Here is a 16536-nt window from a genome sequence, read left to right on the forward strand (position 1 = left end):
ACCAGGATGAACACTTGATCCAAATGAGGCCAATCTAATTATTTTCACAGAGATCTGGGAATAGGAGTGAGCGCAAATTCAGGAGCTTTAGGAATAACCTTTTCTATCATATACCCTGAGATCCAGAGACAGCTGTCCTGGATATGGACAGAGACAAGTGTAGATCTAGGAAGTGTAGAGCAGTCATGCCTGCATGAATGCCTGGTGGCTCTCCAGGTTCTGTGTTTAGTCCCTGGGCAAGCCAGCTGTCTTTGGGTGCTTTCAGATACTCCCACATCCTTCTAATAAATTCCCTTTACTACTTAAGCAGTTAGTCTCTCTTACTTCCAACCAAAACAACTTAGCTAAGAAAAGGGAAGTCTACACACTCTAAGCACATCTGTCATGGTGCTTAGAACCTTCATTGTGATATAAAGGTTCAGGCCCACTTCTCCAATGAACTCCTCAGTGAATGTGAGAGAGAAGCTATAGACTTAAGAAATAATCGTGTTTGAAAATAAACATGAAATCATTGTATCTTTAGTACCTAAAATTGAAGAACTCTAAGGTTGAGAGAAGAAAACTGTATATGTTCATTAAATTCAGTCAAACCTAGGAGACTTTAAAATACACACACACACACACACACACACGGAAATGGGATGGAAGAGGGGAGGAACTAGTCACGAGAAAAGAAATAAAGCCAGAATTTAACCTTTTCTGCTACTTGGACTGGCAATGTTTTGTGTATAATTCATGCAGGATCTTGCTCGAAGTTGGATGCGAATTGATTTCACAAGAGAGTTGGAGATAATGTCACTGTGAATATTAAATCAACCGGCAAAAGGTGGGAAGGTGGTGACACTAAAGATATGATCAGATACAAACCCAGTGAACTCTTAAATAAAGAAACAAGTGAGCCCAGCTGGGCCATAAACAACCACCAAAGTAAAAGGCAATAAAAAAGAAGGAAAACAAGATACTCAAATGTAATAAAGCAAGACTTATAATGACTGGTGCCTAGAATGCCATTTAGGTAATATAAGCTTCTGCAACCAGTGATTAAAGAATATATTTAACTGATTGTCTAAACTTTCAGTGGGATCACCCTGAATGGAATATGTCTTACATTATTATGAGTTGTCTTTCCTAGTACTTTAAGAAACAAGGACCAGAGAAGGAAAACACTGACCTGGATCTGGCAGGTTTAAAATGGATCTTGGATTTAAGTGGACAGTGGGTGATGAGCTTCAAGTCCTTTCATGAAGAAGAGCCTCCCTCAGTCAAGAGAGTATATCAAGAGAAGAACAAGCTCTATGGTTAATGGGCAAGACACATAACTCAGATTTGCTACATTCCACAATTAAAGTCCACATTTTATGTTTATTTCAAGTGTCTTGCTTGGTCAAAAAATTCTTAGTATATAATCAAGATTAAACTTAAATAAGCATTAAATCATCACATTGCATACCTAAACCTTCACAACATTACATGTCAATTACATTTCAATAAAGCTGGAAAAAAATGAATGACTAGAAGTAGGGGCATTAATTCATCCATGTGGGAAATGAATCCTGAATACTCATGAAAAATTGTGATGGAAAGATGAAATTTCTTATATATGACAAGCATGATACAAGAATCTGCCAAGTATTTTTAATTAATTATTTTAAATTTATTTTTAGTTAAAAATCTATTTGAGATAGAGAGAGAGGAGAGGAGGGGCAAAGTGAGAGGGTACCGGGGCGGGGAGGTGGGTGGAATTAGAATCCCAAGCAGGCTCCACACTCAATTCAGAACCTGACTGGGGGCTTGATACCATGACCTGAGATCATGACCCAAACTGAAATCAAGAGTCGGGTGCTCAACCAACTGAGCCACCCAGGTGTCCCAATATTCATAATTTTTAAAGCCATAAATCCTTTATCACAATTTATTAGCAAAAATAGCACAACCAAACTGAGTTAGCTTGTTACCAGATTCACATTTAGTATATCATGTAAATGTTGCTCACACTTTAGTTCTGCTGTAGGGGTAAAAATATTCTCTACAGTATAACACGTATTAGGCAGATATAAGTGTTTATTTCTCATTTAACTCTAAAATAAGCTGGATCTAGGGGTGCCTGCCTGGCTCAGTTGGTAAAGCATCTCATGGTTGTGAGTTCAAGCCCCACAATGAGGACAGAGATTACTTTAAAAAAATTAAAAAATTAATAAAATAAAATAACCTGGATCTAGAGAATGCAAAGTTCATTATGATTGAAATTGGCCCGAAATCAACATAGGAAACCCATAAAACTTTTATTATTATAAACAAGAGATACCATCTTTTTAAACAAGTATTGAAAACAACTATTTGATTGATATACTAGTGTATGTTGTTTTTCAGGGTTGAGAAGAACCAATTATCAATAAAATTCAATTCAGTTCTACTATGAGCAAAACAATGTGCTAGATTATGTACTGCTAGTGGAAGTATGATTGGCACTCCCTGCCCAGGAAAGCAATTTAGTTAAACAAAAAGTTTTGTATATGTTTATATCTTTGACACAGTAATTCCACTTCCAGATCTCTTATCTAAAGAAATAATCAGATGACTTCATGGGTAACTACTCAAAGAAGAAGTAATACCAATTCTTTATGAGCTCTTCCAAAAATTAGAAGAGGAGGGAATACTTTCCAACTCACTTTATGAGGCCAGTATTACCCTGATACCAAAACCAGACAAAAGACAAAGACCAACATCTCTTATAAATATTGATACAAAAATCTTCAACAAAATACGAACAAACCAAATCCAATAACATATAAAAAGAATTATACACCATGACCAAATGGGATTTATTGCAGGAATACAATATTGGTTTAACATTCAAAAATCAATGAATGTAACACAACCATATCAACAGACTAGAAAACAAACTTACATGATCATCTCATGAAACACAGAAAAAGAACTTGATAAATTCCAACATTCTTTCATGATAAAAAACACTCAATAACTAGGAAAAGAAGGGAACTTACTCAAGATGATAAAGGGCATCTATAAAAAACCTACAACTTACATCATACTTAATGTTGAAAGACCAGATACTTTCCCCCTAACATTGGGAATAAGACAAGGATATTCACTTTTGCCAGTTTTAGTCAACACTGTACTGGAGGTTCTAGCCAGCACAATTGTGCAAGAAAATGAAATAAAACATATGCAGTTTGGAAAGGAAAAAGTAAAACTATATTCACAGATGGCATGATTTTATATATAGAAAATCTTAAAAAACCCACTAAAAAAACTGTTAGACCTAATAAAAGGGTTCAGAAAAGTTGCAGGATACAAGATCAAATAAATCAAATCAATAGCATCATTAGCATCAAAAAGAATAAAATACTTAGGAATAAATTTAACCAAAGAATTATAAAATTTACATCCTCCAAATCATAAAACATTGTTGGAAGAAATGAAAGATGACCTAATAAACATAAATCAGTCCATGTTCATGGATTGGAAGACTTAATATTGTTAAGTTGGCAATAGTCCCCCAAATTGATCTACAGATTCAACACAATACCTACCAGAATAACAGCTGACTTCTTCGTATGAATTGACAAGCTAATCCTGAAATTCACATGGAAAGGCAAGTATATAGAAGCCAAAACTTTATTTTTTAAAAGATTTTATTCATTTATTTGAGAGAGAGAATGAGAGATAGAGAGCACGAGAGGGAAGAGGGTCAGAGGGAGAAGCAGACTCCCCGCTGAGCAGGGAGCCCGATGTGGGACTCAATCCGGGGACTCCAGGATCATGACCTGAGCTGAAGGCAGTCGCTTAACCAACTGAGCCACCCAGGTGCCCAGAATAGCCAAAACTTTAAAAAGAAGAAAAGTTGAAGGATTCATACTTCCCAATTTTAGGACTTACTACAAAGCAATTAATCAAGATACAGCAGTACTGACATAAGGATAAACATGTAGATCAATGGAATAGAATGATGATTCCAGAAATAAGTCCACGTATCTATCAATGGTCAATTGATTTTAGAAAGGATGCCAAGATGACTCAATAGGGCAAGAAGAGCCTTTTCAACAAATGGTACTGAACAACTGGATATCCACTTGTAGAAGAATGAGTTACCTCGCATCATATATAAAAATTAACTCAAAATACATCAAAGACCTAACGTAAGACTCCAAACTCTTAGAAGTTCTTTAAAAAACACTATCAAGAGAGTGAAAAGACAACCTATAGAATGGGAAAAAATATTTGCAAAGCATATACACAATAAGGAACTTGCAGCTAGAATAAAAAACTTTTACAACTCAATGATAAAAAGACAACCCAGTTTAGAAATAGGCAAAGCATCTAAATCGACATTTCTCCAAAGGAGATATACAAATGGACAAGACATAATCAGAAAAGTGAATAATTGATATATAAGTGTGCTCACTACAGCAATATTTACTTAATAGCCAAAAGAAAAAGCAACCTACATACCCCAAAACAGGGGAATAATGACATAAATTATAGTATATCAAAACATTGAAATATGATATAGCCATTAAAAAGGTTTATGAAATGGCAGCATAGGGGAATCAGTAAGTATGAGAGCAGTGGAGACACATGGCTTGTGTTTCAATCCCAGTTGTACCACTTAGCAGATTCGTATTCTTGGACACATAACATGTCTAAACTTCCCTTTTCTTCATCTGCAGTTTTTTGCTAGGATTAAGGCAGTTATCTTTGTGAAGTGCTTATCACATTGCAGAGCGCATAATGAATCCTAAATACCTGTTTGAAAAAAAAAAGGATTTTGGTGTGCTTTTATTAGCATGTTGACATCCTTCAAATAAAGTATCAAGTAAAGAAGCAGGATATGAAAGTACACATAAGATATTCAACAAACTTTGAATGAATGGTTAGATAGATGGGTGGGTGAATGAATGCATAGGATAGATAAATGGATGAATACAGAAATATGTAATGACATAGTAGTCCATGTCATTCCTTTAGCAGGGCAGGTAATTCTGATTTATTACTATTTCACAGTTCATATGTCTATTTTTTTAAGGATACTTTTTTTTTTAAGATTTTGTTTATTTGAGAGAGAGAGATAGTGAGAGAGAGCATGAGTGGGGGCGGGGTAGGTAGAGGGACAAGCAAGCTCCCCGCTGGGCAGGGAGCCCGATGCAGGGCTTGATCCCAGGACCCTGCGATCATGACCTGAGCCAAAGGCAGATGCTTAACCGACTGAGCCACCCAGGTGCCCCGGGAGGATACTTCTTAACTTTACATGTTCTTTTGCATGTGTCATGCCCAGTTTTCCTATGGGTGTCTACCAAGAAGAGGTGACTTAACCAGAAACATTCATGGATCGCAGAGAAAACAGGCCGTTTTATTTCTACTCAGACATTACCACTACATTCCTTGCTAGAGGCAGCCTGTGGTTTGTATGTGCTACAAGTACATATTGAACTTACTCATTTTTTTAAAATCCCCCTTGTTGGCAATTAGCAATCAAATTCTTAATTAGCTTAAATCCACCTGGCTATTTTGCACCTAATAAATCAATTAATTCAATTCACATGGAGGGGATTGCACCTAGTGCCATATTTTAGTCATTACTGACCATCACTGTGTGTGGCTGCTGTATATACAGTGAAGACATGATATCCAAGCAGAATTTGTATTCTCCACTGTTCTACAGTCTGTCAGATAAGTGGAGAGTGTGGTTAGTGTTTCTAATGTAGAACGGGATTTAGCAACAGGCCTCAGAAGACCAAAACAGAAATTAGGAGTCTAGTGTACATTTTAAACAGGTTCCCTGTTTAGGTTATAGCCTTCCAGATATGCCTGATGATGTGCAGTGTCATTCATTTCAGACTCAAATTATATTTTTCCAGTAGAAAAATATTATGTTCTCTGTTGTTGAAATAAAGGTTGTTGAAGAGTAGGAAAGAAATTCCAGGACATGTCAAGAATGAATTCCACCTGATTATACTTTAGCCCCAAGTCTCCTGGTGGGTACACAGCTTGGGGAAAGAGGGCAAATTTAAGTCCTCATTTTAAAAGCCAACTTGAAGGACTTTCAAGTAGAGACAAGTTGCTTTCCTCCATTCAATACTATGTTTGTTTCTGGAAAGAGAAACTTCTTGGGGGCAATGGCAGTGAAGTAGCTGTGTGTGGAGAATTTTAATGATCAATATAAAATCTTTAAAAAAATAGGTTGAGTTACACTACTGCATAGCAAAGTCTTAATTATTCCAGATATCTGACCTAGTGACATTAATGGTTTGAAAATAAAATCCCAGGGTCGGGGCACCTGTGTGGCTCCGTCTGACTCTTGATTTCGGCTGGGGTTGTGATCTCAGGGTCCTGAGATTGAGCCCTGTGTCGGGCTACGTGCCGGGGATAGAGCCTGCTTAGGATTTTCTCTCCCTCTCCCTCTGCCCTTCACCCCTCCCGGCTCTCTCTCTAAAATAAATAAACGAATAAAAAAATAAATAAACCCAGTGTAATCAATCTATTGAAATGTTTAGATACAGATTGAAACATACTGCTGCAGCTTAATAGTGTGTATTTCATTCACAAGTCTGAAAATATGGTTGCTGATTGACAAAATATTTCATTAACCTATTCTGATTGAGGCATGCCAATAAAGCATATGGAAACATCAGAATCAGGTCTGGGGAGGTAGGGGAGTGGGGGAGTGAGGGAAAGCCTAGTGAACCAACACCACTTCAGAGCTAACTCTTATGGTGTGCAAATTCAAGTGCCCCAAGAAGTAAAAGGAAATCTCAGCTTAATCTTTTTTTTTGTTAAAGCTTTATTGAGATATAATTCACATATAAAATTGAGCCTTTTCAGTATACAATTCAGTAGGTTTTAGTATATTCATAGAATTGTGTAAATATCACCAATATCTAATTCTGGGACATTTTCATCACCCTAAAAAGAAACCTCCTATCAATTAGCAGTCACACCCCATTTCCCCCTCCTACCATTAAGGGCTGGTGGGGGTCGATACGAGGTGTGACTGGACAGTTCATATAAATGGGATCATACAATATGTTGCCTTTCATGACTGGCTTCTTTCACTTAACGTTATGTTTTCAAGGCTCATTCACTTTGCAGCATGTGTCAGTACTTCCTTTCTACTGCTGAATAATATTTCATTTCATGGATTTACAACATTTCGTTTATCCATTCTTTAGCTGGTGCACATTTGGGTTGTTTCTATTTTTGAGCTATTATGAATAATGCTGCCATGAATATTCGTGTACAAGTTTTTATGTAGACTTAGTTTTCAATTCTCTTGGATATATATACCTAAGGAGTACAATGGCTGTGTCTTATGGTAAATCTATGTTAACATTTTGAGGAAGTCCTAAAATGTTTTCTAAAGTGGCTGCCCTATTTTTTTTAAAGATTTTATTTATTTATTTGAAAGAGAGAGAGAATGAGAGAGAGCACATGAGAGGGGGGAGGGTCAGAGGGAGAAGCAGACTCCCTGCCGAGCAGGGAGCCCAATGCAGGACTCGATCCCGGGACTCCAGGATCATGACCTGAGCCGGAGGCAGTCGCTTAACCAACTGAGCCACCCAGGTGCCCAAGTGGCTGCCCTATTTTAGAAACCTACCAGCAATTTAATTATTGTTGCAATTTCTCCATATCCTCCCCAACATCTGTTATTATCTTTGGATTATACCTACCTTATTGGTGTGAAATAGTATCTCACTTTGTTTTGATTTGCATTTCTCTAATGACAAAGGATGTTGAGGACAATTTCATGTTTATCGGCCATTTGTATATCTTCTTTGAAGAAATGTTTATTCTTTTCTTTTGCCCATTTTTTGACTGGATTGTTTCTGTTTTAATTGTTGAGCTGTAAGAGTTCTTCATATATTCTGGATATAAGTCCTTTATCAGATATGTGATTTATAAACATTTTCTCCCCTTCTGTGATGTCTTTTCACTTTTTTGATGGTGTCCTTTGAAGCACAAAGGATTTAATCTTGATGAAGTCAAATTTTTTTTCTTGTCATTTGTAATTTTGGTGTCATATCTAAAAAACCATTGCCTAAATCTAAGATCACAAGGGTTTATATCTATGTTTTCTTTTAACAGTTTTATAGTTTGAGTTCTTCCATTTATGTCTTTGACCCACTTTGAACCAATATGTGTAAATGTAAGGTAAGGGTTCAACTTCATTCTCTTGTATATGGATATCCTGCTGTCCCAATACCATTTGTTGAAAAGACTGTTCTTTCCCCCATTGAATTGTTTTGGCACCCTCATCAAAAATCAACTCCATAAATGTAAGTTTTTTTCTAGACTTTCAATTCTATTTCACTGATCTATATGTTTATCCTTATGCCAATACCACACTGTCTTGATTACCACAGCTTTGTGGCAAATTTCTAAACTGAGAAGTGTGAGTCCTTCAACTTTATTAGTTGCTTTTAAAATTATTTTGGCTACTCTGGGTCCCTTGCAATTCCATATAAATTTTAGAATCAGCTTGTCAATTTCTACCAAAAAGTCTTAGTTTAATCTTAATTTATACCAACACTCAAGAGTTTCTGATCCGTAAGTGATGGATATAAGTGATGACATCATCACTGCAGTCAGTTGCAGCCTCATGTTCTAGGTGGTCAATTCTGGGTAAAGCGTGACCTCAGCAGCATTTACAAGAACAAAAGCAGGCTTCAGTACCTGAAGGCAGAAGAGAGCTGACAAATCTAGGCAGAATATGAAGATCAGAGCCAAGGAATATAAAATTCAAGGTCCAGAGATCTGCTATAAGAGCAAGCGACTCTACACCTCAGATAACCATAGCCAAATGCACTGTGTGTCAGCCACTGTGCTATGTAAGCATTCAATGCATGAAAGTGATTACTGATATAATTACTTTGTCACAGAATAACTGATATAAATGAAAGTCATATTATGTTAGCCTTTCCACCAAAGCCAATTTTGTCAATAATAATAATAATAATAATAATAACCAATATCTGAGAAGCACTTGCCAGTTTATGATACCCAGGCACATACACAATCACAGGATCCAAACAATAACTTTCATAGCAAATATTATATATGGCCAGTTTATAAACATTCACTAATTTCTTTTATTTTTTTAATTTTAATACTTTATTTTTTAAAATATTTATTCATTTATTTTGAGAGAGGGGGAGAGAGAGAGAGAGAGAGAGAGCAGGGGGATGGGCAAAGAGAGGAAGAGAGAGAATCTCAAGCAGACTCCCTGCTGAGCATGGAGCCTGACATGGCGCCTGATCCTAGGAACCTGAGATCATGACCTGAGCTGAAACCAAGAGCCAGATGCTTAACAAACTGAGCCACCCAGGCACCCCTCTTTTTTTTTTTTACAGATTTTATTTTTAAGTAATCTCTACACCCAACATGGGACTCAAACTCACAACCCATCAAGAGTCACACTCTATACCGACTGAGCCAGCCAGGTGCTCCCTCACCGAATTTCTTAATGGTTGTTTTAGACACTGGGGGTAAAAAAGACAAATAAGGGGAGACTCTTCCCTTCAAAACTCAACTTAAGGGCGCCTGGGTGGCTCAGTTGGTTAAGCGACTGCCTTCGGCTCAGGTCATGATCCTGGAGTCCCGGGATCGAGTCCCACATCGGGCTCCCTGCTCAGCAGGGAGTCTGCTTCTCCCTCTGACCCTCTTCCCTCTTGGGCTCTCTATCTCTCATTCTCTCTCTCTCCAATAAATAAATAAAATCTTTTAAAAAAATGCAACTTAATAATGGAGATACAAACATAAAGTTATATAATTATATGTGTCAACCAGTATTAAACATGACAGTAATGGATGCTCCACTCAAATGCTCATGGGAATAATGAGGAAGTCACTCCTAGTCTGACTGGGGATATGTGTTATGTAATAGGAGTAAATAGAGAGATCAAGGTTAAACCTAGATGTGACAATAATATAATCTATTGTATTAGGCAGGGTTCTCCAGAGAAACATAAAAATAGAACAGATTATCTATCTATCTATCTATCTATCTATCTATCTATCTATCTATCTATCTATCTATCTACATAATGAGATTTATTATAAGGAACTGGCTCACTCAACTATAGAGGTGTCTTAATGATGAAATGTTTTATGTGTGAAAGTGTAGCGAAGTGTATTGCTCTCCAGTACATCTATAAACTCATGAGTAAAAATGCCCCAGTGCAAAACTCAGAATCTCAGGAAATAATTTCAACAGAGAGGAGACTTGTCCACACCAAGCTAATAGTTGCTATGTGGAAAATTACACTGATGCAGTAAGAGCCTAGAAGTACTTTACCAGGCAAAGTCTCATGGATGTTAAGGCACAGAGAGGCTCACAGATCAAATTAAAATGTTCAAACCTCATATTTTATTAAATCAATTTAAAGGATACAATGAGAATCAAGGGGAAAGAGCTGGGGTAGGTTAACACCCTTAGGATATGGTGCAAACTTCCACTCAGGATTTAGAGAGCTGGAAAGAGCATCATTCCCACCTTTACAACAGAAAAAATTGGGTAATCTGCAAAATTACTTCTTGAATGCTTCAGATAGCTGAGGTTGCAAGGCAACCAGCTAACCCAAAATACAAAAAAAAACCAAAAAAAACAGGTATGTCCAAGAACAGATGGGTCACAAGCACTTGCTCACCCAGGGCAGATGTGAGATGCCATCCATACAATCTAGTAAAAAGAATTTATTTTAGCTAAAAATGTTTACTGGACTGCTAAAGGCTGAGTGTGAGCTTGTATAAGATTATATAATTCCTGGGCACCTGGTTGGTGCAGTTGGTTAAGTGTCCGACTCTTGGTTTCAGTTCAAGTTGTGAGATCGAGCCCCATGTCAGGCTCCACACTCAGTGTGGAGTCTGCTTGAGATTTTCTCTTCCTCTCCCTCTGCCCCCCCCCCCCCCGCTCGTGCTCCCTTTCTCAAATAAATAAATAAATCTTTTTAAAAAAATTATATAATCCCTAGGAGCCACAGAGACAAGAGGAATTTGCACACACTTGTGAGCTTTTCTCTAAGGATCTCATTCAGTACACTCAGTACCCACATGAAAGTCTGGAGATAGGAGAGACAGAGAAAATACAGGCCTGGGAGAGCAGAACCGCCACTGCTGGAAAGAGACAATGCCCAACCTAGTCCCTTTCCCCTTGAGAAATAAAAGCCAAAGTCACTGGGAAAAGAGTAATAAACCCTGTCACCTACAGGGCACCTATGCAGCTGGGAGAAAGGACCAAACACACAAGCAAACAAACTTCTGCTTTTCGCAGGGGGGGCAGGAAAATGACCTAGAAACATCGCCTCTAAGACTGAGATTGAACCAGAAAACTCAACTCCCCAGCCCCCACCATCAGGCTAACAAGCTCTGAATAACAAGTAAGAGCAGTTACTGCTAAGGGAAGGGCAATAGCAAGGAGGGAGTTCCCTCTCTGAGGTGCAGGCACAAAGGGAAGACCTAATTTTGAGGGTGGGGGAGACACTGAGAAAAACCCTCCAGCAAACCAGCCCCCAGCCTAAGTGCAAGATAAGCTAGAAAGATTTGAAACCTGTACTGAAGGTAACTTTAGTGACAATAAAACACAAACCCAGCTCAACTCCCAACTAACTGCCTCAATACCCCACACTAAAGGGCTAGCAAAAGAAAGGGCATGTCTACTTTCAGGCATGAATGCTACTTCCCACACAAGATGCTCAGTTTTCAATCAAAACTCACCACAAAGAAGCAAGCAAAAACAGCACTCTTGTTAAAAGACACAGCAGTTAATAAATGCAGATATGACCCAGATATTGGAACTGTCAGACAAGGAACTTAACTACAATTAACATGTTAAAAACTCTAGTGTGCTATAAGAAACAATCAAATGAAATGCTAGAAATGAAAACAGAGACGAAGAATTCTTTTGGTAGATTTGAAACACCCAAGAAAAGGAGAATAGAAATTACACAAACTGGAATACCAAGAGGAAAAAGATGTTTAAAAAAATAGAATAGACCATTCAAGAGCTATGGATCAATATCAAATTGTATAACATACTTGTAATTGGAATCCCAGTAGAACAAGATAGAATTGGACAGAAGAAATATTTGAAGATATAATAGCAGAGAATTTTCCTAAATTAATGAAATATATCAACCTACAGATCCAAGAAGCTCAGGGAATACCAAACTAGGTAAATACAGCACCGCACACACATCATATTCAAACTACTGAAAACACGAGATAAAGAGAAAATCTTGAAGTCAGAGAAAAAACCAACAACATTACATAAGAATTATAGTATAGTTGACCCTTGGGCAACATGGGAGTTTTGGGCATTGACCACCCGTACAGCTGAAAATCCATGGATAATTTTTGGTTCCTTGAAAACTTAACTACTAATAACGTACTGTTGACTAGAAGGCTTATCAATAACATAAATGCATATTTCATATGTTATTTGTATTATATATATGTTGTATTCTCATAGTAAAGTAAGCTAGAGAAAAGAAAATATTTTTTGAAAAATCATAAGGAGGAAAGAATACATTTATGGTACTGTATTGTATTTATTGAAAAAAAAATCTGCATATAAGTGGAGCCATGCAGTTCAAACCCATGTTGTTCAACTGTAGAACACATTTCTAATCAGATTCTATGGAAGCCAGGAAAAAAATGGAGTGACATGTTTAAAGTTTTGAATGGATGGAAGGACCACACTATATGCATTCTGGGTTATGGTGTTCATATTTCTTGTCTTCCTGCCACATCAGCCTTCTCCACTGATGGTGTAGTTTAAGGATCAGTATCAGGTTTAAATAAAGGGTCTTAGAAGATGGAAGGTGACTAGAACAAACACATGCTTGAATGATGCAAGAAAAAGAATATAGCATGCCTGCTGAGCAACTTTTTTGGGGCAGAGGTAACACAGGACCAGAGTGATATCATCAGTGAGTGGCTGATTTAATACTGGGTGCTTCAATATTGAGTGCTCAGTACTGAATATTGAATGCTTCATGTGCCTCATGTTTATTTAGTGTATTATGAATATTTTGTGCCTCTTGGTCCTTCTACCTTTCAGAGCTCCTAAAACCCTTGTAATTTCCTTCATATATATCTATAGACACACACACACACACACACACACACACACACACATATAAACACTTTTTTGGTTCTATCCTTTTTATTGTATATTCCAACTATTCTATTTTTTAAATGTCTTATAGATAACTTACTATCTATACTTAACCCATCTAATTAATTTTATCTATATCTTGCAAGTCATTTGACACACTTTGAGTTTTGTCCATCCCATTTGTTTTTCTTATCCTCCATAACAAAATTAAATATTACTGAATAACACTGCATACTCACGTTGTGAAAATGCTTACTCTCGAGAAAAGTTAGAGAATCCTGAACCAAAGAAGACACATCCTCTGCCTCCTTAGGTACTGACCTTGATATCCTTATCTTGTGTCAGTTTTGTATCCACTGCCATCAAGTGCCAGGACCAAACTACTGGGTCTGGAGCAGCAGGACCCAGGTCACTGCATTAGAAAAAAAAAAAATCTCTAATTGATAACTGACCCCTTTGGTATAATCTGACAGCATCTCCATCCCCAAGCTGGCTGTTGCCTCCCTTATCTCATATTTTGGGTCTAGACCTTGGATATAAACCCGAAGCACCCCTGTTTCCATCTCGTCTGTTCACTTCTGCCACCTAATGTACCTCATCACCTCCCCATATTTATACAACTACTCCTGCCACAGGGCCCGCCCCCTGTATAGGTTTCAATTTGTCAGTAATAAGCTTTGAGCAAACCTTGCCCCCAGCCCATTGCCAGCAAATGTATCATTACTCACCATTGTTTTGCTGTAGCAGGCAAAACTGTGTAAGGATATCCCTCTTTTCCACTGAGCCCAGAACTGGGCTGAAAATACTTAACACCATGTTCCAGGTGGCCCATCACAATCAATCAAAGTAGGCAGTTAAGAGAACACCTAATTGCCAACTCGAATCTTTTCTTTCACTATGGATTATTCAGACATAAATTAGCTTAGCCTAATTTAACATGGCGTAGCCTTAGACTTCCCCAGATTATGTCCCAGCTTAACAATTGGCACCTGGTAACTGATTGAAAGCTGTTAAATCACTCTTAATAAATACTCACTTTGATGAGTGTTGCACTGACCATCATGTTCAGAGATCTGCTACAGTTCCCTCAATTTGCTGGCACTTGAATGTCTCCATTATATCCACGCCGTTCTTTCAGTCCAGAATGCCCTTTCGGTCTCAGCTAGATGTATATTTCTAAAAAGGAATCTGATCACATGCCTGAATTGCTTAAAAACCTTGACCAGCACCCTGTTTATTACAGGATAAAGTATACATCTGTCAGCATGCCATAGAGGACCTTCTGTGAGCTGCCTCTGGCTTACCTCCTCATCCATCTCACATTAGACCCCTCCCTCCCTTTTGCCCTCCAATGCATCCATGTCAAACCATTTTCAATTTTCCAAAGTCATCATTCCTCCATACTTTTGTTCAAATTGTTCCTGCTTCATGAAACTTCCCACTAATACCATCTGCCTCGTAATGTCTACTCATATATTTCAAGACTCAGTTTAAGTTATCATCTTCTCTTTGAAGATTTTCATGGCCTAAAAAATAACTATATGACTGATAAATCTTCTGAGTTTTGGGGGAGACAAATATCCATGGGTCTCTCACATTTCTGTTCATCCTGCCAGCAGAATGATTCCCTTTGTTTCAAACTACCTGTTCAAGGCTGTTTGAGCAAATAGCCTTGGAAGACATAGTCTCTTTCTCCACAGCAGAGGACAGGTTTGTTTACTGTCTAGTATAATCAAGATAATGTGTCTCTCCAGGGCAAAGGGCAGGTAGGTTTACTGACCTTTATAAAAGATTCGGGTTCCCTAAGCTCAGGGTTCTTCTCCCATAATTCAGTGTACTGCATGTTCAGGCATTACCTGGCCCTATGTGCAACACCTAGAAGGAACCGGTGCTTGGAGAATGGGCAGAAAGCCTAACAATTTAGCTACCACTATTGTCATGAAGAATATATTCTTTTGTCTCTGATCTAGAAGACTCATGTCTTCTGCCAACACCCGTGAAATTGTGGCAGGTTAATGAGATAACAGAAAAAAATACATCTATATTGGTCATTATACTCGGACTCTGACACATAGCTCCTAAAACCCTTGTAATTTCCTGAATGATAAGAGCACCAGGAGCATCTTTTTTATTAGAACAAAATGAGGGGGCTCTGCCTGGTCTCCTGCATGGCTTCTGGTCACAAGAAAGACCAAGCCATGATTAGAAGCTTGAAATTTTTAGTCTCATGCCCCCATTTCTGCTACTGGGGGGGAAGGACTAGTAAAGGAGTTAATAATTGATCATGCCTACATGAGAAAGCCTCCATAAAATCCCAATAGTATGGGGTTCAGGGAGCTTTCAGGTTGGTGAACACATCCATATACCAGGAGGAGATGCACCCCAACTCCACGGGGACAGAAGTTCCTGTGCCTGGGACCCTCCCAGATTTTACCCTATGTATCTCTTCATCTGGCTATTCATCTGTGTCCTTTATCATATCCTTTAATAAATTGGTACACTTTAGTAAGTGTTTCCCTGAGCTCTGTGAGCAATTCTAGGGAATAACCAAATGAAAGGGGGCTAAGGTCCTGGGAGCCTCCAGTTTGTAGCCTGGGGACCTCCTACTTGCAATTGGCATCTGAAGTGGGCAGTGGTTTCGTGGGACTGAGCCCTTAACCTGTGTGGACTCTGATAGTATGTCCACTTAGTGTCATAATTAAATTAAATTCTAGGATACGCATCTTGTGTCACAGAGATTTGCTAGCTGTGGGGAAAAATCCCCATACATCTGGTGTCAGAAGTGTTTTAAGAGAGTAGCAGTGTGAGATTAAAGGAGAAACACAGGAGGGAAGAACTGGGTATTTATCCAACTCACAGGGTAAAATATCAGACCCTTCACAGTTCTTGACAGTGTTGCACTTGAACTCTGTAATACTTCCAGCAAAAAATATCATTTTATTACACTTATTAGATAACTACTATGTGATAGATACTGCAATTTGACCCTGAGGATAGAAAGCCAAAAAGACATGCTCCTACATTCAAGGAGTTTATACTCCAGTGCAGAAACAGATAATTTATGAGCTGGCACTTAAAAAACACAGAAGACAGAAAACATAAGCCTGTTGAGGAGTTGAAGGAAGACTTCAATGAGGTGGGTATTACTGCCACATAGATGCAAATTCTAACTAACAGAAGTCCGAAATCTGTTCTAATTATCTCCTGGTGTGTAACAAAGGATCCCAAACTTAGTAGTGTAAAATAACAACCATTTTATTATGTTTGTTGGCTTGTGGAATAGGAATTCAGAGAGAACAGAGCAGGAACAGCTTATCTCAGCTCCATAAGGTCTTGGGCTTCATCTAGAAACACTGCAGAAATCTATAAATGGCTATGAGTGGCTCAGATGCCAGAGGAGTGGA

At 38.1% G+C, this 16536-nt stretch overlaps 1 long non-coding RNA gene across 2 annotated transcripts in view; it reads right to left on the reverse strand.

Moving 5' to 3' along the window:
* LOC113935075 overlaps nucleotides 1-16536 on the reverse strand; it is a 76543-nt gene that overhangs the window by 17154 nt on the left and 42853 nt on the right. Inside the window, exons 3-4 of one of the 2 annotated variants that reach the window (XR_003523890.1) lie at nucleotides 14169-14308; nucleotides 13454-13544 (exon numbers count right to left, since the gene is read on the reverse strand). This is a non-coding gene — a long non-coding RNA (uncharacterized LOC113935075). Of the gene's footprint in view, nucleotides 1-13453; nucleotides 13545-14168; nucleotides 14321-16536 lie in introns of both variants that reach the window. The other variant, XR_003523892.1, reaches the window with a different exon arrangement.

The sequence above is a fragment of the Zalophus californianus genome, chromosome 13 (genome assembly GCF_009762305.2).
Source record: "Zalophus californianus isolate mZalCal1 chromosome 13, mZalCal1.pri.v2, whole genome shotgun sequence".
Taxonomy (NCBI): domain Eukaryota; kingdom Metazoa; phylum Chordata; class Mammalia; order Carnivora; family Otariidae; genus Zalophus; species Zalophus californianus.